Here is a 21,997-nt window from a genome sequence, read left to right on the forward strand (position 1 = left end):
AATTAATTAAATCACACTTTTCTTGGCAAATACAATAGTTGCTAATGTTATTAAATAGAGCTTTTATCTACTTTACCAGAAAATGTGAGACTTAAAGTGATTGCCTTTTTTTTAGTTTCATGTATTTGACAGTTTCCAGGTCTTTATTCTTACTATCAAGAAAGATGAGGTTGTGAGAGATGATTTGCCTCTCCCTAATTCTACCAACTCAACGACATTGACTGTTAGAAGTCAAAGAAAGTGTACTAGCACCACTGGTAAATGGAAATGTACAAAAACTTGCTTTGTTGCCTGTTTTTTTCTCATGATCACACACATCTTTCTCATACGAGGACCAAAAAGTCAACTTAGTTCCCTTTTAATGTTGCTAGTCAGAACACAGTCAACTGTTGTCTCTCTTTGCTGTATTTTTTGCCTTTTTTTTTTTTTTTTTTTTGAGATTTGGAAAAATCACTGTTGTAGTATTAAAACTTAGAAGGGGAAAAAAACAAAGAGAAATGAGCGTTCAGTTCCTATTTTTGACATTAGTCAAGCGTGACAACTTCCAATCAAGAAGCAGAACTGTGAATAAAAAAATCTCTCTCAAAAGTGTCTAGAATTATTTTCTCTAAAAATACAGAACAATATCCTAAAACAAGCAAAAAAGCCCTTTAAACAACAGGTACTAGAAACATCCCTCTAAACATCTCAAAAAGACAAGCTTAAATACTCCCATTTTATTATAAATCTTGTGTTTAGTTCATCCCAGTATCTCTCATTCAATACAAGGACGTCACTGAAGTTCCGTCAAAACATAATTAAATGATCAAAAGCAAAATTAATGATAATGTTTTACTCATAGAGAACTACCATTTGCAAGAACGTCAAAAGTTTCCAAGTTACATTTTCCTCCTCTACAATACTTTCTTGTTAATATTAATTTACTAGAACAAGCAATTATCCAATTATCTTCACATTTACATTACCTAAATGTCCAGGTTATAATTGCATTCATTAGTTACTGAAATTGCACCTGCAAATGCTACATCACAAATATGGCTATGAAACATTTATGTTGTTTTTCCGTAATGGATATTTAATAATTTAATTTCATTATTAATACTTCCTAGTATGTTGTAAGCAGCTTTGTAAAAATACTCATTGCTAGAGGGAGTAATTTTATTTGTGAAGGAAAGCAACCAAGGAAAACATCATTAGGAGGTTTTTTTCCCCTCTTTAGTCAATGACAAAGGTAATAGTCTGGCAAGTTGAGTTTTGCCAATGGGCTTCCACAGCTCCACGTAGCAACTGTATGAACAGTATGAAGAACTGGCAGTAACTACCTTAAAGATAAATTTTGCGGTGAGTTTTAATGTTTGTTCTCAGTACAAAATGTGCCTTTTATTCTTTCTTACCAAAATCTGGCTACTCCACATTGACAGAAGTATCTAAAGTTTGAAACCATTATGTTACTACTACTCTCCCTCTGGGAGAATTTGGGTCAGGAAAAGAAACTGGATTTAAAAAAAAAATCATCACATTAAAAGTAAGTTAATAGATATGCCTATGCAGCATGTGTAAAAACTTCTTCAAAGTACAAAACTCTCACTGAATTGGTTTTAGTGGTTGTTTTTTTGGTTTGGGGGTTTGGTTGGTTGGTTGGTTGGTTGGTTTTTGTACAAAGCTCACCAAACTATTTCTCAAGGTAAATTAGCAAAACATCTGTATCTAGGTATAAAGATGGGAATTAAATGATTTTGCGGGTATATGTATTCAAAATTTCTCACACACAATTTAACAAAAGGGCAGAATGATTAAAAAATAAAGTACAAAGAAAAGAAAGTAACCTCTTCCCCAAAGCAAAAACTGTCTTCTGAGTCCAGATTTAAAAATATGAACAGGCAACAGTTTGGAGAAATTCCACAGCCCAAGCTTATGCACTGGTTTAAACATATGCTCATTATTGAGAGACCACTCCCCAACTCACTTCCCTCCCCCCTTCTGGTTGCCACTGCACAGAAACGACAACTATCTAACAACAAAATCAAAAAATAGACAACTACTGAAAAAGAACTGATAAACTCTCCACTGTTAGAGACACATGCTATTTTTCAAAAGCTTTTCATTATACTGTGGTGATCACATCTGGAATTGAACTGCTATGAGGACCGACACGAATGACCTACTTAATTACATAGCGGTCTGCCGCATCTTGAAACGTCTACTTTCCAAAACCCAGATGGACGTTTAAAGCCTATTTTTTCTCTTATACCCAGAGTTTCAAGATGAATTGGCTGCCTGCTACCATTATCTAAAGGCCCTAACTGTACGGATCACGCATCAGAGAAGGCCTGGATTGAACTTGGCCCTAGCTGATTGACTGACTGTTTCATTTCTATAGAGGAAATGGGAATGGGATTGTACATTGGCTGTTGAATTAAACTGGCTCCACTGTCATAATAACTCCTAGCAAGAGTACTTCATCTCAGTCATTCTGGAGTCTTTAAAGCTTGCAGAGGGTCAAGGAAAACATGTCTGTATCAGGCAGGTTTTCAAATATGTTTCAAATCATCTCAATCTCCATCATGCCCACTCTATTTTTACCTCATACCTTTTGGGTTGTTTTAATTCCCCCGCCATGTCCAAATCTTCACCTCCTTATAAAACTAAGCTCTATTCATGTGAACAAAAAAAATTAATTTCAAGATTTTATCCCCACTTTAGTGTTCCCAAATTAAGAGAATGGATAGTCAAAAATGTGGTACTGGCAGTCTGGTAAGAAAACACTTTCCAAGAAGATGAGGATATTTACCAAAATTGAAACTCCAAAGCTGCATTCGTAGGCCGCTTCACGGGACGGAGTTATTCCTGTCTTATTCCCGTATAACCAGAAGCCAGATGAAGTACTGTAGAACCTGATCTAGCCTTCCATAAGGCTCTGCCTATCGCACATTAGAACAGTAGCAAGAAAAATGTGCACTGCTGAGATGCAGTGAAAATTCATCTGTACTACTAACTTCAAGCAGTGCCCAGGAACATTTCTTGATACCATAATATGATTATCTAGATCATTTCAGCTAGCACTTGAACCAAGCAATTCCTAACACACTTTGGCAGCTGGAACAGTTCAGATGCCATTAGCAATAAGCTGTTTACAAGCAGCCTTCCTGATTTGAAGGCTACGACAGTTTACTAGCAAAGATGAGGGCTGTTTCATGTCAGAAAGCATCAGTGCCAGGCAATCTGTCTAGGTGTTTGGTGTATCAGTGAGGGCATGCCCGTAGAGGGCTTCATTCTTTGGGTGGCTTTTGGAATACAATAGTAAGCAACCCGGTTTCTGTGTGCTTCTTCTCTGTACCATAAACAACAGAAATTCTGTGAAAGTAAAAGAACAGTCTAAAATATTTATTTGGTCACTCTAAAAATGAAAAAATACCAGCAATGGCAAACTTTTAACCATTAGATTTTTAACAAAGTAACTGGTGCACGGCATATCTGTAGACATGCTTACTCTAAGTGTAGTCCACTTACTGTAGACCTAGTGTAAGTCTAAAATGTGTGTGTACATTATGCAATGTCATGAAATAACATAAATCTGATTAATCTGATAAATTCATATGGCACAATGGACTGCTGTGAAGAAGCCAGGTCTTGTGCCACAGCAGCAGGATAGTTGCACTTACTATGGACCTGCACTGTTTGGCCAGGTCCCTCAATGGGACTGAACCACTGGTCTGGCCACAGTGGTGAAGCAACAAGGCCATATATCCACAGTATTAAAAGCATTATTAGCATGGCATAAAAACCAATGGGACACTGCAGCTCCATTTAGGAGTTCAGTACTTCCAAGCAGGAACAGGATAATGGTGAATAGGCAATGGCACTAGACTTTCAGTAAAGCACGTGCTTTATGCTATTGTAGTGTTCCTATTTTGGAGCTAGGTATTTTCTCACTAAAAGATTTTTCTTCACCATACTGCACTCAGTCTAGTCAAACTCTACACCTTCTTTTTGCTCTACTAAGCTTAGCCAGAAACCAACAAGAAATAGAAAACTATCCATAGCAAGCCCCTGAGGTAAGAAGCCCACTCCCCCTTGTATACTCCCCTGCGAAACAAAATGAAACGAAAGAGAAAAGAAGACGAGAAGAAAAGAGAAAAGAGAAAAGAAAAGAGAAAAGAAAAGAGAAAAGAAAAGAGAAAAGAAAAGAGAAAAGAAAGGAAAAGGGAAGGGAAGGGAAGGGAAGGGAAAAAGGAAAGGGAAGAAGGAAAGGAAAGGAAGGGAAAAAGGAAAGGGAAGAAGGAAAGGAAAGAAAAAATAAAGCTCACAAAACTTCCAAGGGGACGGGAATGGCTAGGAAAGAAATACATAGCTAGTTAGCTCTATCCAATCTGGAACTGTTTACTTTCTCAGAACAAAACTTAGTACTCAAGGCAATGAAACCCTTTAGGGGATTATGAACAAATTTCAGGAGACTGTGGCTAGTATCCAAATTAAAGAAACTAAGGAACTGCAGCAAGGTGACCAGCTTTCCCAGTTAGGACTAAAGGAATAAATCTCAGTGCAAGCAAGTTTATTAATGTGTTTTATTGTAATAAAATACACATACTTATGCCTTAGAAAGGTCCGGAAACTCCTAGGAAATGTAATGACAAACACAGATAAATCTGAACTTGCATTTCACTGAATTTTGAAGTGTCTCTGTCACCTGCTGGTATGTGGTTTTCTGTTAATGTATCAGGCCTCAAAGTGTCAAAAGAAGGTAACAAATTTTTGGCTATAAGCCTGATTTCATATCCAAGTGTGATAAGAACCTCAAGGCATAAGGATTTCTTGCTGAGAATGAAAAAGGTGTGGTCCTTAGGAAGTGTTATCAGAAGTTATAAAAAGTATGATTCTCTTGTTTGCAAAACCAAATTTCTGGTAGAGTGACATGTGACGCCCACTGAAAGATGAGAGTGGCTGCTTCAGCACTGATTGCTCCTGAGCATTTGCTTCCAGGCCTGTAGGCAGCCAACCAGTGGGACTGAGTGCCTTCCCAAAGCAGCCCCATACTACCATGGTCTTTATTAAAGATGATGTAATTTTAAAGGCGAAATTTAAGGAAGATTCAAGTGCAGACAGACTATTTTGAGAACTAAAAGAATTCTCATCTCACACGATACGTCACCTGACACAGGAGTGCTCACACCGACGAAGAGGCTGCAGTTCCTACTAAAATGTGACGAAACTAAAAGTTTCTTTCCCAAAACAGACTGTACACAGAACACAATTCAAAAGTGAAACACTCCTGATGCAGAATTTTTCACTGCAAGAAAAAACTAAAACTCATCTGGATATGCACTGAGAGTATCCATATGTGTCTTCTAAAGCCCAATTCATAAAGATGCTTAACATTTGAAAATACTACAGTGGCTAATAACTTTGCTGAAATTTGAAAGAAGGCTATCTTCCTTATTAAACGAAGTTTTAGAAAGAAACTACTGTATTTTACTCCAAACTGAGACAGCAGCCAGAGGTACAGGCAGTTCATCTTACCCCGTGCCTTCCTGTAACACCCCCCGCCCCAATGGTAATAGACAATCCTATGAAAATATCAGCTTGCTAGTGGTCACAAAAAAGCAACCTAATTGTTAGCAATTAGTGGGAAAGAAACAGACAAGACAGAAAATTATCCTTTCTCAGTACATAAATAAATAGCGCACTCATATCAGTAATATCATATCCAGTTTTATCCTGAACCTCACCCTGCGCCAATATCTCAAAAGAAGATCGCTGTGCTGGTTTTGGCTGATACAGAGTTAACTTGCTTCATAGTAGCTAGTATGGGGCCATGTTTTGGACTTGTGCTGGAAACAGTGTTGACAACACAGGGATGTTTTAGTTATTGCTGAGCAGTGCTTACACAGAGTCAAGGCCTTCTCTGCTTCTCCCCCCACCCCACCAGCGAGGAGGCTGGGGGAGCACAAGAAGTTGGGAGGGGACACAGCCGGGACAGCTGACCCCAGCTGGCCACAGGGCTGTTCCATACCGTATGGCGTCATGCTCAGCATGTAAAGCTGGGGGAAGAGGAAGGAAGGGGGGGACGTTCAGAGTGATGGCGTTTGTCTTCCCAAGTAACCATTAGGCGTGATGGAGCCCTGCTTTCCTGAGGATGGCTGCACACCTGCCTGCCGATGGGAAGTAGTGAATGAATTCCTTGTTTTGCTTTCCTGGCGTGTACGGATTTCGCTTTACCTATTAACCTGTCTTTATCTCAACCCACAAGTTTTCTCACTTTTACCCTTCCAACTCTCTCTCCCTTCCCACCAGAGAGGAGGGAGCAAGGGACTGTGTGGTGCTAAGTTGCTGGCTGGGGTTAAACCACAACAATGGCAAAACTGCAAAGGCACTGGACAGTGACAGGATGATTGAAAGCAGAGAACAATTCCCTGGAGGTAAATACCTACATGCTCTAGGGTTCTTCAGCCTGGAAATTGGATAAGTGAGAGCAGATAAAATGAAGGCATACAAAAGTCATGAGCAGTGAAAAGGGTTAATTAAGTACCATTAATTGCTTAAAATAACATCCTGCTTCTTATCATACGAGAGCTAACATACTAGGTAGCAGGTTCAATACACACATACACAAAGATTAATTTTCCTATACAGCAAAACATGAAATCATGCAGCTTACTGCCGCAAGTTGTTCTGGATTCCAGAAGCTGTGATAGATTCAAAAAGCACTTATTACAAATGGACAGAAGAAAAGTCCATCAAGGGCCATTAAACCCAAAGATATGGCTCAGCATGTGAGTCTACTCCAAATTGCTTAAAACCAGGGTTAAAAATCCTTCCATGACATCCCAGTTCTTGAAACCATTGAGCTATTCAAAGCCTCTATATCCAAATCCTGAAAATTCTCTAATCAGGTTTTTCATGTCCATGTCAGCTGAAACATTGATTCATCTCATTTATGTTCTCTAAAACACTTCACCCAAAAGACAAATGGTGGAGACTTTCTGAAATGAATGAGGTTCCAGAGGCAGTTACAAGGTCCTGCTTCAATGCGCATTATTTACAGTGAATCAAGTACGTCAAGAGGACTTCAGAGAAATCTCCAGCAAGTACTAACGGCTGGGACAGCATCCTGTAATACAAGAGATCTCATCTCCAGTTCAGGCTCCAAACCAGGCATGCAAAGAGAAGGAGCATGAAACCAGATTTCACGGCTCATGGCTGTAGCCAAGTAGCAGATATTTCAGTTGATTTTCCTCTTACTTACTGAGAAAAAAAAAAAAAAAAGTTGCTCTTGTGAGATGCCTACCTTCACTGGAGCTTTACCTTGGATACTTCCCTTGCTTTATCTCTGAATTTTCTTCTTAAAAGCCCTTTGCAAACTCAAGCTTTGGGAATAAAAAACTGCAGGGAAGGCATCCATTTTAGAGTAAATTCAGAGATTGTGACTGCAATAACTATTATTTACGATTGTTTCTTTGTTTTTCTGTCCTGCCATATTTAAGTAACAAAGCAAAACACTGTCAGTGTTCCACTTCACAAGCACTAATACTCAGGCTGTCTTGTCTGCCCTGATCATTTTTTTCTTTCCACTTTAGATGTATGAAGAATACACGACTTCTCTTGATTGGCAAACAAGAGTGGCAAAGACTAACTGAGGTTTGGTGCAAAATGACTTTGACAGCCTCAGCCCTGTCTCTAGCGTGCAAGTCTTTGCTGTAATGACATTATTGGCATAGCATGATGCCACTTATTTAGCAATGACTAAGGATGAGCCATGTCAGGGAAATGAATTGTCTTGCATCTATAAATTTTGTGGGTATTTTAAGATGGATTCATTTTCTTGGCAAGATAACGTGGCAAAGTTACAGCATGGCTGCTGTTGCAGTCTGTTCCATTTGACCTGAAACTCCAAACTTCCAGGACGTCCCAGGCAGGCAGAAACCCAGGGTGAAATTCTGACCCAACTCAAAATCAGTGGCAATATTCCCACTGACCGCTTTAGTGCCAGGATTCCACTCCACAAGTCAGCATCATCTGGTCAGGGCTTGCCGGCATCTGTGGTATGGTCTCACTAGAGCCCTTAGTAGAACTCTGTCCAATGTCCTAAAATACATCACTATGATCAGCAGCTTACTTTGAGGTGTAAGGCAGATTGCAAGAACTGTAAATGGTCATAAAATGATAAAAAACCTCTTTTCTAGGAGATTGGTCCTACAGCACGACAGCAAATGGGAACACTTGCTTTGGGGTTATGCTTAGCTTTTGTGTAAGTAAATTAAAAACCTCTAGGAGTGTCATTTTGATACATTTCAGAACTTTAGGGACCTGTGATATAGCTAGCCTGTAAATACTTGCTATTTTTTAAAAATAAAAACCCACAACAACAGTGGACATATGATGATAGAAACTGTCAGTTTTAGGTATGCAGTCATTGCCCAAAATACCAAGACAAAATACTTTTGATGGAGCTTGAGAGGAACCAATACTGCAGGAAAGATACATCTTGAATCCAAACAAAAAGCTGTTCAAAAAGGAACACCAAAACTCCTTTTTTTCTTAGTCAAAGTTAAAATAAAGACATTAGATTCTGTGCACAACTCAAACCATGCAGAGTAAGGAATTGCTTGCCAGGATGTATTTCCAATGTCCAATGGACAGTTCACAGATGAAGAATACGTGAAAGACCCTGGATTCTGCCATGAAGCTAACTCACACGAGCAGAAAAAGAATGAATGAAGCCCCAGGATGATGTTCATCAAGGTCAGAAATCCACTGGACCTTTAAGAACTGCATATTTCAAGGATATTTGACTGGCTTGTTCTAGGATACCTCTCCTACAGGCTTTGTTTCACAAACTGTAAGCTTGGCTGCACTGGCTGAAAGCTTGTGAACCTAAGCTGCTTCTCATCTAACCTGCTACTAAAAAGAAACTGATGGAGAAGAGACTAACACATAGAAAAAAAGTCTACGTACTTCGTAATTTGTGTTAATGCACAGACGGTAATTCCAACATCATGCTACTTTGATACTGAACAATTAAATAATGATAATTTGTGATTCCTGTCCAAAATTCCCCTCATGCAAATACATATGTACTGCTTGACATACTTGACTAAAATTGACGACTAAAGTCATATTCAGCCAACAGATGTTGAAGCACTGATGGATGTTTTCTTGACACTATGCAAAATCACTAATGTGCAGAGACCTAATCTCTTTCTATGCTAGCTGCTTGTGTCATGGAAACGTGATCAACGTACCTTCAACTTCTAAAAGAAAATAAAGTCTGTAGTCTCAGGAGGTTTTAAGATGAATTACATGAGAATTTCAGGAAAGATAAAAATTATGGCTATGATTTCAAAACAATTCTAAGTTTCCTGGTAACATTCGCAGAAGAACATTTATTAGTTATTGGTCTTGCTGAAGTCCAAATTAATCCATTAGATGTCATGAAGAATTGTATTAAACTGTTACAAGAAGAGGTGGGAAAAGCTCCATTGGCTTTGTATCCTTAAAGTACAGTCCATCTAGGGCTGGAAATCCAGCTTGAGCCTAGAAGACTCAAATTAATGCCAGCTTTGAGAAAAAAAAAACAACAGAGAAAAAACATATGGCTATGGCACTAGTGAGAAGGTAGCTGTGGTAGGTTAACCTTGGCTGGCTGCAAGATGCCCACCAAGCCGCTCTTTCACTCTCCCCTCTCAACAGGGCAGGAGGAGAAAATATGGTGAAAAAGCTCATGGGTCAAGATAAGGACAGGGTGATCACTCACTAATTACCATCGTGGGCAAAACAGACTGACTTTGTGAAATGAATTAAATTTATTGTCAATTAATGACAAAGTGGGATAGTGAGAAATAAAAACAAAACTACAAACACCTTCTCCCTCCCTCCCTTTTTCTTCCAAGGCTCAACTTCATTCCTGACTCTTCTACCTCCTCCTCCCCTGAGCAGTGCAGGGGGATGGAGAATGGGGGACTGTGGTCCACAGATAGCACAGAGGCGCTACCAACATTGCTGATGGGTTCAGCTTTGGCCAGCGGCAGATACGTCTTGGCGCCAGCTGAAACTGGCTCTGTCCAACATGGGGGCAGCTCCTGGTGTCTTCTCACAGAAACCACCATGCACCCCCCCCAAAAAAAACCTTGCCACATAAACCCAATACAGTAGCTTATGTAATTTGAATACAAGTAGCAAAACAAACTAAACAGCAACACTTCTGATTTGGTTTTCTCACCACTAATACTTTGGGAAGTGCCTTTGTGGTGGTCTGCAATTCGTATTTCTTCGTCTATTACGCTGTCCTTACAGATTGTGCCCATTATCCCACCACACCTAACTCAGGGTCTTAGAATACCACCACCCTTTTGGATGGACCTCATTTAAGCAAAAATATAATTGAACTCATTTGTTTAGATTCTCATTTTACATTCTTGTGTTAACTCTCACAAGACTGGTTTGTCCAGGATTTTACTATACACTGTGAAGAAAGGTGGAAATGAAAGTCCCAGATTTCCTCGGTTCCTCTTGATCTGGAAGTTTATAATATATTTATAATGAGAACGTGGCTTACTATTTCACACTTTTATGTATTTTTTAGATTCCATATTCTGCCAAATATTTTCTGATTTTTATTAATAAAGCAGCATTTTTCTATTTTTTTCAGCCTTGTATTAATATTTGCAGCTGATCTTCCATTCATTTTCATGAGGCATAAGGTGCACTAATGATTTGTTCTGTGAATTTTTATTTTAGTTCTGCATTGTTTATTTCATGGAAAGCACAGATATATCATATTCAACTACTCTCAAAGAGGTACATAAAATGTTTACACCTAAATAGAAGGGTATGACTTTCAAAAAGAGTGATTATGCACATATCCGAGTGGCTGAGATGTGAGCTGTGTGTTCAGACTTCAGCTTTGCTTTATTCTGGAGCATGTTTTCAACATGCTTTATGTAAGGTTTATCTATCTGCTTGAAAACTGTTCTCTTCCTATCCACAGTGATTTTATACTGGCTGTCTCTGAGGAATCCAGTGTTATTCTACAAAAAAAAAAAAAAAAAAAAAAAAAAATCCACCACAATGTAGCAAAAGATTCCAGATATACTTGAAGATTCCTAAATACCTGAAGGGAGGGTGTAAAGAAGAGAGAGCCAGGCTCTGTTCAGTAGTGGCCAGTGACAGGACAAGAGGCACAGACAGGACGCAGAAGGGTCCCTCTGAACATCAGCGAACGCTTCTGCACTGTGAGGGTGACCAAGCACTGGCACAGGTTGCCCACAGAGATATTCAAAAGCCGTCTGGACATGGTCCTGGACAACCAGCTCTAGGTGGCCCTGCTTGAGCAGATGGTTGGACTGGCTGACCTCCTGAGATCCGTTCCAAACTCAACCCTTCTGTGATTCTGTGATATTATGTACTGTAGAAATGTACACATCACTGTAAGTGGCTGTTGCTTAAATACATTTGTGATTACCTTTTAATTAACTGAATTAATTATGGCCTTTGACTTGTTCATTTATTTTTTGCTTGGTAATTTCCCTCTTCATATTATTGCTTCTGTATTCTAACAGTGCTAGCAAGATTACATTCAAATCTTACAGCAGTGCGGGCATGCATGCCCATTTAAAATAAACTGATAAAAAATATCGTGTCGTTGATAGATAGTATCTCTCATACATACAGTAATACACTTTTGGAATCTTAATAGTATTTCCTTTTTAGCTTTGGCTAATGCTTTAAAACTGTAAACAACTCCCAACAGAAAGCACACAATGTTCCACTTTCCCAGGATTTTCTGTGGTTAAAAGAGCCTGGAAAACAAGTGAGATAATAAAATCGGGTCTGCTAGTATGTTGGATACTTAAGACAGTCATACTGCCCTCCAGAGCCTAGCTGGCTACCAAATGCTTTCCAATCTCTTGCTAAATAAAATGATTTATGAATTGCACGTAGAAAGATTACACACTATAAATATTTTATCACTGTTTCATTTGCATCCAGTGCTTTAAATCTTCACCATTTGTACTGTACCAACTGACACCATTTAAATGGGGCCTTGATAAGGGTTTTTATCAAATACAGCTCTGTAGATGGCTGCTGTCACCTAAGAAGAGTGGTGGATATGCAGCAGTGTGCAACTGGAGTTGAAAGGATCCCAATGGCCTTCGTAGCGTGCTGGGCCCAAGCTGCCTTTCCATTACATCAATAAAAATCAGATGGAAAAAAAGACTATATACATAGAGTAGCTTTTATGTTATTCTTCCAGCTGGGGCAAATCGCAATACAAGAAGCAAGACCAGGGAGTTTCAGACCTTGTGGAATCTCTGCTGTGATCAAGAATAACTGTGAACTGAAGCAGTTTCTACAATTTGGGTAAAATTCTCAATGCCTTAAGGGATCAAGCCCAGAATATATTGACTGATAAACTCACATATATAGTTTTAAAATTCCCTCTTTGGATAGATGCATTTAATAGTAAATGAAAAAACCAAAATTGTTAAATTTGTTTGCCTATTTAGTATTTTCTCCAGTTAAGCAACCACTTGATGATGATGAAGACACTTGCCTTGAGAGCTCTTCTTAGATTAAAAAGAATTAGTTAAAGTCCATATATTTTGTCTAAGGAGACCTTTTGAATTTACACAAGACAATAGTCCAAAATGTAATCTGTTTTGAATGAAAAATACCAAATTTTGCAAACATGCTTGAGCCCTTCTAAATAACAAGAATGCCACGCAAATGGATGAAAATGGATACAAGATCCCAGGTTTCATGCTAGACCCATTGCACAGGACTACAAGGTGAGTAAACAGTGGGAGTGCATTTGGAAAGGAAAAAAATATGGTGCCATTAGTGGACTGTAGCGCAGCAGTATAAACAAAATGGTAGCATGCAAATAAAAAATTGAAAGTATATGTTACAAACACAGAAGCTGGAGAGTCTCAATTTGTGCACAGAGAATGGAAGCATAAAGGATGGGGGATGCCTCAATTAAAGCACGGAAAGCAGAACAGGGAAGACGAGGTGGCTTAATTAGAACATCTGTGATGACATGGACGTGTCTTTCAGAACACACCGATCTCCTTCTGTCCCCCATGACCCTTGACTGTCCTGTTGGTGCAGTGTGAAAGAAATCCTGCAGCCTGTCTTTTAATGCATACTTTGCACAGAAGCAGCTAATCCTGAAGAGGCTGTGCACTAGTTCCCTGAGCAAATGCACAGAACATTTTAGGTTTACTCAGCTGAAACAAATACTACTGTCGATATAGAAAATAAGGAAGGGCAAAGCAAAAGCGAAATAAGCACAAATATCCCTGCATAACTAACAAGGAAGATGTCTTGGGATTGGTACTTAGCACACATATTTCGAAGCAGACAGCTTAAAATGATTTTCTGGTCTGTGGAACAGCAGTATAGAAAGCACTGAAGGCAGGTTTCCCTAGACTGCCTGAATCTGAGACTATGCTTGGCCGTGACTGTTTTCTTCATTAAAACTTTGTACTTTTCAGGATGGGGTGCAGTTTCAATAAGCAGCAAGTCGTATGTCTATGAAGTACTTTCAGAGGACTTACTGATTTGTGTACCTTACACAAACGTTGTATACAACTTACTGCTTTGTTGTTTCCGTATTTTCTCTGTGCTGCCATTATGCTCTTTCTTACTTCACAGCTTCACATCTTTATTTACTTGTCCATGTAATCTCTTGGGGTTTTTGGTTGTGGTTTGTTCGTTTTTTTTTCCTTAAATAATATTGCATTTAAAATATCTAGCCATTTTAATTTTCTAGAGTTAGGAACCCTCCAGTATCGTCCATAACAAAAACGTGAATTCCTTGTCTTAGCATAACTCGTTAAAAGAAATAATTCTTCAAAACAAAAAAATCTAACAATTTACGTTAGGCCACTTTGTTTTCAAATTACTACTTTTGGGGCTCTTTTTGGTGCCTAATATTCCCCTATCAGTATCTAAGACTTATGCTTAACTGGTATACTTCAACATTAATAGTAATATTGTATTACAACTTCTCTGCCTTTGGCTTATTCACAAAATATATTAGTTGGCTAAATTATTTATAATGAGTAACTCATCATGAATTTATTGCTTTTTGTGGTTATAAAACTGTGCAGGAGTTGATTTCCGCAAATACATTCATTACCTTAAAAATTCACTGAATATTTCAGATGAAAAAAGAAGTGGCTTGTGTGTGAATTCTTCTATCTGAGGCTAGTACTGAATATATTATACAATATCATAAACCACAGTATAATGTTGAATCTGCCTCCCTGATTAAGGTGCACACATTCTGAACATAAGCCTAAAAAACACTGCTCATTTTGGGGACAACGTTTGTTAGTACATACTGAATCTTACGGTACTTTTCAACATGAGCGGATATGTCCATTTTATGATTATTTCTTTGAGGACTTGTGGGCAATTAGATCTATGAATCTGAAGACATCTATGAATCACTGAAATTATTTTATCATTTCTATACAATGCACCATTTGCAAATGAGTTTTTCTACTATCTAACTGCATATAAAAATTATAATAAAGGCATAATCATCCTCCACATCCTGCCCTAAATCTCTCCACATTTACGTACTCTCGCAGTACATCCATCTTAGGCAGCTGATGTTGTTATTCTTTATTAATGTAACAAGTCCTGTAGGTCCAATGTAAGATCAGTGTCACGAGTGCTGAGTGCAGGCTTTTTTACACACCGAAGGTGAAACAGAGTTCCTGACTCAAATTTTAAATAGCATGGTTAAAAAGTGGTATTTTCACAAGTAATTTCTACATGGCAGGAGGTATCTGATAAATTAAATGGTTTCTTGTGAAGTCTGTGACAGAACTGCAATTTATTTGACTTGTCACCTGTATGAGACAAACTGGTTAAAAAAAATGCTTTTAGACACACCTCACTGTAGTTTGGTGCAGTATGAATGCTATTTTTAAATTTACTTCAAAGCAATATAAAATCTAACTACTGAAAAACACAGACAATGAAAATATCTACTTCCATATTACACTCTGCTCTTTCTGAGTTCTCCAAACTTTTCTTATAGCTGCCACAATGTATTTTGCTGTTTACCAAATAAGACCACCATGCATAGTCTTGGCTCAAAGTATTTTTGAGAAACACTGGAAAACCATCATGAAGGTAACAAGAAAATATTAAGCAATAATATCCAAATAAAGCAAGGCTAAGATCATGGTAGGCTAATGAGATTTGCATGAAAGATGAGATCACAGATCTGCTTACTGTTATACTTAGTACTAAGCTATTTTTGTCAGGGATCTCTTCTCACTTTTGAAACTTTATTGAAAATACTGCCATTTGAGACTAGTTTTGTCTATGTCTAGCACACTTTTTCATAAAGGACTGTGGGAAGAAACTTGTGGCATTATTCTAAGCAGCAGCATGTGTTCTGCTCCAAAAAAATTCCTCCCATCCGGCTACACAACTGTAATGGCACCAGATTTACAAGGAAAGGAAGGGTCCTTCCTTTTTTACTACCATCATACATCTAAAGCCATCATACAACAAGCCAACCTATTCAATGAGAACTTGGAGTGAATATTACTGCTGTTTGAACCATAAGCTGAGGCATGGATAACTCAAAGTGCTATTTTATTTGGATCACTGATCTTATGTCAATACGAAGCACCTGCTTTCCTAATAAAAGACCTAACCCTGTTCTCAGCAGCATAAATTCAATGGGAACTGCACCTGTGTCCCGGGAGGCAGAACCAAGCTCACACTGCTATAGAAGAGGGTAATGCAGTTGCTTGCTCTTATACAACACACTTTTTGTTTATATAGAATTATAGGGCTATGTTACAATCAGATATAACAATTCACCATGAGGATAATAACGTATCTATTTATAATCTGTTTTCCTCGATCCTGAAATGCAGACTCCTTTGACAGTACATATACATATATATGCTAATATAAATGCACACAGTACCTCCCTGATGTTCGCAACAGTCCTTCAGAGACTAAAGTGAAACAAATAGACTCATTTTGTCCGTGACAGCAATGCTGGACTCATAAGTAAACACTTCAGTGAGGAAAAGTCAGCGTATATTAATCACATACAATATCTCGTTTCCCTTTTCTTCGGAAATCAATTAACAAGCTTTAATGTTTCACTCTATTCAAAGTGAACAAAAAGTAATGTTTATTTTAATAGTGGATAATTTTTTCCTCTTTAAGTAAGTGCTGTCTTTAAGACCAACCTCTCATGTAATCTGTTTTTGAGAAATGAAATTGATTGTCACTACCAGTTTATTCATATATCCTCAAGGCATGACATCATAAATAGAATTTGTCACTCCTGAGCTTGCTTCTCACGGTAGTTGTCTTTAATGTCATTTATTCAAGTGGCTCAAGGTCTTCATGAATAATTAATGGTTAGCAATCCACTGCAGTGCTGCAAGATAACCACTTTTCGGCCTTTGATTTCAAATAAGTCTTGACACTTTTGTTCAATGAAGAGAATACAAGCAACTTTACACCTCTGAAATTGTAAAAGCATCTCCAGCATGAATATAATAAAGGAAAGACTTACTATTAGACAGAAGCATCAGTCTGAGCAACTATTTTCTAACTTGTCCATGATATAAATGAGAGCACGGAGAGAAAGGGTATTATGTTTTCTAAGTTATGCAGAGAAAACAAAACTTATCTATCTGAATAAACAGAAGGTTAAGAAAGTATGACACACACTCCTGCAAAAGACATTAGTTAATCACAAATAATCAATACTTACCTGAAAAATCTGTGTATTTATTTGAGTCACAGTGGAATCCATTTTACTGAAGATTAAGGTAGACTTAGTAAATGTTCAGCTCCAAATGTACTTTAGTCATTAGGACCCTCTCTCTGGAATATATCACAAGTCTCCCAGGCTGCTGATACCACTATTTATTATTTGCATTATGTAGTGCTTAGAATCTCCAGTAAAGGATCCCCATTGTGCTAGGTAATTATTGTAACACTAACACGGCATGATAAAATCCTGGAGTGTTGTAATTAGGAAAGAAACAGCTAGAAAAGAAATGTGAGTAACACAGGAGATGTATGATTAGGCAACAGTAGCAATTAAAGACAAAAGTCACTATGCAAATTTGAGCCAGGGTCTTCAAAAACTTCAAGAACTACTGCTTTGTAGATTGACATCAATGATCCAGATCTGACCAGCCAAGACTTTGAAGCTGTATGGAGTAGGTCTTAATAATATTCTCTACTGAAACACACAGAAAGAATGAATTAACTAAAAAAAAACAAACAAAAAAAAATTCAATGGGAAAAGTATTTCAATTCTCCTCATTTGAAAATCTCTAAAATGTACATTTAACCATTTATGAAGGCTGGCAGGATTGTGATCTTACATACTGATTTAACAAAGTCTTCAAAACACAGGTAAAAAAAAACCCTTGTGTGGCACAGAAAGGAACGTGAGCAGAGAACACAGCTGCATCACTCACTAGGGTACATGTGTTCAGAGCTTTTTAGTTTTGAACACTGGAACTTGGTTCACAAAAAGGTTATCTTTTTAATAAATGAACAAAGTGACCTTGAAATACATACCCCACTTATTGCCCCCATGCTGCAAAATTCTTTCCATGCCTAATGTACCAAACTGATAAAAATTTCTTTAAAAATGAGAACTAGTCTCATAAATAATTTCCAAGCCTATACTATCAATCTCCAGTCTGAGACAGCATTCCTAGTTTAAATTCATCACCTGAGCAACACAAACTAAAACCAATTCATGCTACAAGTTCTGCTGTTATTGAGAGGTCTATGTGCCCAATGCAGGACCACACAGAGGTACCCACAGTACCGTGAAGACCCAACATAGTAGATATTGTGCTGTTTGACTGCAAGCACTCTCAGGATGAGCTTTGGACTAACGTTTTGCTTTGTATATAAACCTACAGAGATACAAGAAAAGAACCAAATACAAAATAAAACAGAATATTCAATTACTCTTGTACAGAGAGAGTAAATCTGACTTGCATGTATGCACAGACCATTTCCTTAGGATCTGATTGTTATTCTCTTCTCCATATTAGATGCAAACGCTTGAGCACTATCACAGCACTGATATGAAAGACTACCTTAGATAGAGTGGTATTTGTCCCCAAAGTTCAAAAAAATTTTGAACACCACTTAATTTGTAGTATTTTAGATGTCCTTCATGATAGACTCTGGTTTTTACACTGTAAATTAAATCACAGTGAAGTGACTGGCTCAAACAAAGTTGTTCTAAGGAACTTGGGAAGGCAATATTGCTTCTGAAATCATCCAACAAACCCTTAAGGAAGTCAGTAAGAGAAAACTGCTTTCTGTCATTTTTTTTCTTGACAATTTTACCGGAGCTTAAAAAGATCCCTTTGTTCCAACTCAGATTGTGGCCCAGTTTTTAAACTTCATAGGCATTGTCCTGAGTTTGCAAGGCCCCAGGACTCAGGTTTGTCAGACTTTGTATGAACTTGTGTTGACCTCACTCAAGCTCTGTTTATACTTGGTTTTGTTGTAGTATCTTTTTCTTTTTTTAATGATGAGGTGGGTATGCCTGATTTGCTTTACTTTGGCTTATCTTCATAAGTTTTGACCCTAGTTTTTTATAAGTAGTAAAAACAAGTAGTTATTCTGTGTGGAATGAAGTATTTATGATTAATGCACAGTGCAGAAGAATACAGGCCTGGTGTGTTAACAGGCACCTTGGAAAGTAGGGACACAGGCTGCAGGGTACCGGAGTACAGGGTAACAAGAGTCAGAGTACAGGCTGCCCCTGGAGACACGAGGCCTATAAACCAGACGTCAGTTAAAGAAATGCACACTGGGGAGCTGGGAAAAAGTGGCTTTAGGAGTACTAAAGGGAAAAAAGTACAAGCATCTAACCTACATAAAACATCATATGTAGTGAATTCAGAAGTAATGTGGAATTGCAGATGCATGAATAAAGATAGAAAGGCATAAGAACAAGTTGCAAAACACAAAAGCAGTCCCAAGTAAATCTTAGAGGAGGAAGAACGAAGAAGTCCCACCAACATCCCACTTTTCCCAGCAAAGAACCTGGGACACTGATGACCTGCTGCAACCTGCCCCTGCTTAAGGAAGGCTGGCAGTGTCAGTGTTAGGACCCAGAGAGGAGGTGGAAAGGTAAGCATAACCCCAGGGAAAGGAGTAGATAGTAGGAAATGTGTGTATAACAATTTTAATTGTTTAATTTTATTATTAGCAGAATTAGTACTATTATTATTGAGATTGTCATTTTCTGTGACATAACTCTTTATTTTCCTTGTCTTTAATAATTAGATCTGGACTAACAATAATTCTCTGGTTAGACTGTTAAGATTTCAACTATACTGACAACAAAGCCTTGGCTTTCCATATCAGTTGTGTTTCCTTTATTCCCCATAACAAAATCTGGAGTTTAACAAAGCATATCCAGTAGTATATTGAAAACTATTCATTTACATGTTGGTATACAGTTGATAAATAAATGGTATTACTTGTACATATCACCTGGATACTGTATCTCTCTACTTGATTTAGTACAAGTTCATCTGATAGCATCAACTACTAGCAAAGCTACCTACTACTTCTTATTAGGATATAAAGAAGAGGAAAGATCTGATGAAGACTCAGAAAGTGTATGTACGGGGTTAGAGAGCGGAGATTGGGACTGGCTGGATACGTAAGAGTCTGCAAGGATGCAGAGGTAAAACAGGAGGGAAGCACACTAACAGAGAATTTAGGCAGGGAACTAGGAGCTATCAAAACAGAATGAACATAAACTAAACGGCAAGGTAAGAGGGGCTGAAGTGATTATGGCTAGAGAGGAAACTAAGGGACAAGACAGAAGAGTTGACAGCAAAATTTTGAGAAGGTTAAAGGAAAAGGGTGAGAGTCTGGAAACCAAAACAGAAAACTCAAGTTTGGAGAATGAGACTTGATGAACAAACAAGATTAACATGAAAAAGCTAAGAAGTTGCAACTGTAACTGTGTGAGAAATAGCCATCATGGTACTTGAGAATCACTATTTATCCAATCATTTGTTGAGTGTGTTGGCCAACACATGTATTCACTCATTCATCTCTCCTACCCTGTCCATGGATACTGAGGCTGATGCTGCATATATTATTTTATAAAATAACTGTGACTTAGTGTATCTTTATTACTGATCTAGCATGGTTATCTGACTTGAAGCATTAGGCATCTGGCATAGGGCGTACATTCTTCTCAAAAGACCATTAACATGAGGGCCAAACAAGGGCCAACAGAAATTTCTACAAAACACGTAAAATTCAGTGAAAAATACTCCGTTATCTTAAAACAAACAAAAAGCAACCAAAAACTGAACTTGCAATTCAGTGGGCTGAAAATACATCTCAAAGTTATTAGTAACAGAAGAACTACTGAAGTTCAAGTAAGACCTTTCTTGACAGCTTATAGAAGACAAGAAGGGAGAAAAAGATCAGAATAAGTGTTTTCCTACGTTCAGACTCCTCCTAGGAATACACTGGACACAATTTCATCTTTCTTCTGCACTTAAAGCAGTAGTCGTGTGTCAACACATAACACCCAGCACACTGGAATTGGCATGTTATAGGGAGCTGTTCTGAAGATGATGCACAAAATAGACACAACAGCAGATGTGCTATACTGCTAAACAAACATATTAAATGCTAACAGGAGTACTGGGAAGTATCAAGTATAATTGCATGAAAGAAAAAACAGATAAAATATTATAGATAATTTTCTTCTTTGCTGTTTTCATGTTACAGTAGTAGTTTAGCCTCCAAATCTGTACAATGTTAGGGCAGCAACTGGATCATCTTTTTCAGTTTCCAGTTCCTCTCACTTGTCTATCATTTTTCTAACTTCAGAACTGTAATGCAATAAATGCTTTCTCCAGGAGCAAAAATAACCAGTTTATTGCAGAAAATACTACCAACTCCTTGGCACATAACCCTATACATCATAAACACTTCAAACATAACAGCTAATGTAGCTTTCTTTTCTATTTTATCTCCTACGTGTTGTCAGCGGGGTAAGATGATGGTGGGATTATGTCTTTGCTCAGTTACAAATCCTAAATGTTAATGGGTCAATTTCTTCCTCTGTTCCATTCACCAAACTTCTGACTTTACTCACAGAACACCCTCTCCCTGCCCCTCTACCAAACTTTCTTTGCATTACCGAACTAGCCAGTGGCAGTCGGCCAACCTGAAAATTAGAGTACAATATAGAGAGCGCATGATTGTATCTCCTGGCTGTTTATAATGGTCTGTTTGCATCTTAAAAGAGCGTCAACACTGCTCAGCTTCAATTTGAATCCACTCTAACCTGAATAGCTACAAGATTTCCTTAAACAGCCTGCAGGAACAGGAACTCTAATGGAAGCCCATATGCTTGCAACTACCGCATTTAAAACTACTATCCTTAAACAGATCCGACATAAGAATTCTGATTTCTTGAATTCAGAACTTCCTATTAAAACATATGATAAACAGACCCAGGGTATTTCCTGCTACATCTGTTTTACACAGTATGTTCAAAGAACACGTCTGTGGATAGGGAACAGACACCCGAAATTACAACAGTAGAGGCTGACATTTACTGGTTGTATCAAAGACATTAGCATTCCTACCCTTTCACTTCATGTCAGTCCTGTGAACCAAATAATGTTGTGCCTTGCTTTGAAAATACAGAAGTAATGTAAACATCCAGCAAGGACTTAGTTTTGAAAGACAGATAAACTATCACATGGATACATCCATCCATCGTAGATACAGAGAGAAAACCAAATGCTAATATTCTTTTACATTAGAAATACTTTAACTTGTGGCATCCATTTACCAATCAGCTGAACAGGCACACCTGTTCCATTTCACCCTGACTTTAAGGGTAAAATACTGGCTTTAGTGAAAGTGCCAAACATTTTGCCACTGAGAAAAACGGTATTTTAACTTTTGTGTTTCCTATGAG

General features: G+C 38.0%; 1 protein-coding gene across 1 annotated transcript in view; it reads right to left on the reverse strand.

Annotated features, from left to right (window-relative positions):
* Positions 1-21,997, reverse strand: part of CNTNAP2 (contactin associated protein 2) — a gene marked incomplete at both ends in the record, with an annotated part of 1,183,012 nt that overhangs the window by 276,756 nt on the left and 884,259 nt on the right. The gene's annotated exons all lie outside the window — the stretch shown is intronic.

This window comes from Platalea leucorodia, assembly GCF_965183815.1.
Source record: "Platalea leucorodia genome assembly, chromosome: 1".
Taxonomy (NCBI): Eukaryota; Metazoa; Chordata; class Aves; order Pelecaniformes; family Threskiornithidae; genus Platalea; species Platalea leucorodia.